Raw genomic sequence first — 2,500 nt, 5'->3', positions numbered from 1 at the left:
TTAACCCAACACACGTTGGGCCTTAACCCAACACACGTTGGGCCTTAACCCAACACACGTTGGGCCTTAACCCAACACACGTTGGGCCTTAACCCAACACACGTTGGGCCTTAACCCAACACACGTTGGGCCTTAACCCAACACACGTTGGGCCTTAACCCAACACACGTTGGGCCTTAACCCAACACACGTTGGGCCTTAACCCAACACACGTTGGGCCTTAACCCAACACACGTTGGGCCTTAACCCAACACACGTTGGGCCTTAACCCAACACACGTTGGGCCTTAACCCAACACACGTTGGGCCTTAACCCAACACACGTTGGGCCTTAACCCAACACACGTTGGGCCTTAACCCAACACACGTTGGGCCTTAACCCAACACACGTTGGGCCTTAACCCAACACACGTTGGGCCTTAACCCAACACACGTTGGGCCTTAACCCAACACACGTTGGGCCTTAACCTGCTCTGTAATTGTCATACGACGCGTTAAATTAGTGTAGTGTTGCCTAACTGCAACCCCCGCAATATAGTTTGCTACCCGCACTGCCCGGTCCCCAGAGTATCGCTTCATGTTAAACACCTTGCAGCTATACACTGTAATGCGGATGGCAGCAGGACGTACATGCTCAATGCCCTTCGCAGTTGTTCATTGGCATTCGCATGGCGAAGCACAGCCTACGTTGTGGTACGGCTTGTGTCAACTGTCCGCTGATGTTGTACGTCCAAATCACACACTGTACTGCACATTGGTCCTCATGTACTGAATGATACATCGTGGTACATGTGTGACCGTACCACGACTGCGCCAACAACGGCGAACCATACGGTCCAAATATTGTGCACTCAGCTACGTGTCGTCTCCCTATAAGAGCTGGATTGCAGTATGGTATGCCGTGGATGGCGATCAGCATGAGCCGTCTGTTGATGTAGTGGCGCGTGTTGTCAGACGTAGTCGTCTCTTCTCACTCACCGTGATAGCATGGTGCACTGCGTTCCACATCTGCGACATGCGACAGAGGCCGGTTGACAGTCGTTCGCGCAATGGACATCGCATACGTACGGGGGCCACCTTCCACGTGTTCGCGAAGCGTGCACATGTTGTTGCGTGTATGTGGGCAGACATAGTGTGTCGTGACACCTGACACAGGCATGCAACAATCGTTGAATTTGCAAATGGCGATGGACGTCTACGTTTGCTGGTGACGTTACGCAAATGAACAACTGGTAAACCGTTGTGGTGCGGTTGTTCTCGCTAGAGGTGAATCAGTGATGGCGACGATCGGTTGAGCTACCAACCGGTTGTTTCAGCGATACCCACCATGCCCACGAACGTGAATGGCATGTGGGTGTGAAGCGATACGCGGCGGTGGCTGGGTGGGACCGTCCCCGGCCGGTGAGGGGGGGCCTCCCGGCGTGCTGGCCGCGCGGTGCGTGGGCGCACGCGCTACAGCCGGCTGGTGGGGGCGGCCAGTGGCAGGCGCGCCGGCCGACGGAGGCGGCAGGCGGCGCAGCTGCGCGCCGGCGCACCCTGCACGCGGCGCCGTGCGGCCAAAGTAGGTCCTCGCGGGCCCGGTGCGAAGCGCGGTGGACATCTGCAGTGTGCTGGTCCGATTGAGGACTGTGTGCGCTGAGGATGCGCCGCCGCCCGGCGCTCGGCGCCGCGACGCCGTCTGCTGCTCGGTCGCCTCTGCGGTTCTCGCAGGTGGTTTGTATCGCAGCTGTGCGGACGTGTTGGCGCGTTCGCTTCGGCACCCAAGTGGGGCTTTTGTCCTTCTGTGGCGCTGGCGTTGGAGCTGCCGGCCACCGTAGGTGGCGCGTGTTGTCTCCCGCCGGCAATGCCACGACAGCACGCTCCCGGGCCTCTGTCGGCAGCGGCAAGCTCAGTTGGGAGCACGGGTGGTCGCACCTAAAGCGTCTACTCGCCAAACTCCGGGCGATTGCGCCTCTCTCGAACCCGACCAAGTACTTAGGACGGCGCTGCGCGCCGCCGGGACCTGAGAGGGTTTCGAGGTGTATTGTGCAGGGGAGCTCAGCCTCCTCCTGTTTGCAGAATAATTGAGCGGACGCTTGCGTGTTCGCGCGGGCCCCCGGGACACACTCCCGGGCGGCCGGCTGCTCAGCTCTAGTTGACGCAGCTCCCTGGTTGATCCTGCCAGTAGTCATATGCTTGTCTCAAAGATTAAGCCATGCATGTCTCAGTACAAGCCGCATTAAGGTGAAACCGCGAATGGCTCATTAAATCAGTTATGGTTCCTTAGATCGTACCCACGTTACTTGGATAACTGTGGTAATTCTAGAGCTAATACATGCAAACAGAGTCCCGACCAGAGATGGAAGGGACGCTTTTATTAGATCAAAACCAATCGGTCGGCTCGTCCGGTCCGTTTGCCTTGGTGACTCTGAATAACTTTGGGCTGATCGCACGGTCCTCGTACCGGCGACGCATCTTTCAAATGTCTGCCTTATCAACTGTCGATGGTAGGTTCTGCGCCT

General features: G+C 57.6%; 1 non-coding gene across 1 annotated transcript in view; it reads left to right on the top strand.

Annotated features, from left to right (window-relative positions):
- Nucleotides 1-2,143: 2,143 nt before the first annotated feature.
- LOC124570141 overlaps nucleotides 2,144-2,500 on the top strand; it is a 1,910-nt gene continuing 1,553 nt past the window's right edge. The window contains exon 1 of the ribosomal RNA XR_006971524.1: nucleotides 2,144-2,500. This exon is cut by the window's right edge and continues 1,553 nt beyond it. This is a non-coding gene — a ribosomal RNA (small subunit ribosomal RNA).

The sequence above is a fragment of the Schistocerca americana genome, unplaced genomic scaffold (genome assembly GCF_021461395.2).
Source record: "Schistocerca americana isolate TAMUIC-IGC-003095 unplaced genomic scaffold, iqSchAmer2.1 HiC_scaffold_1585, whole genome shotgun sequence".
NCBI classification, from domain to species: domain Eukaryota; kingdom Metazoa; phylum Arthropoda; class Insecta; order Orthoptera; family Acrididae; genus Schistocerca; species Schistocerca americana.
Note: the sequence above shows the minus strand (reverse complement) of the source record. Positions and strands in the feature narration are given on the sequence as shown.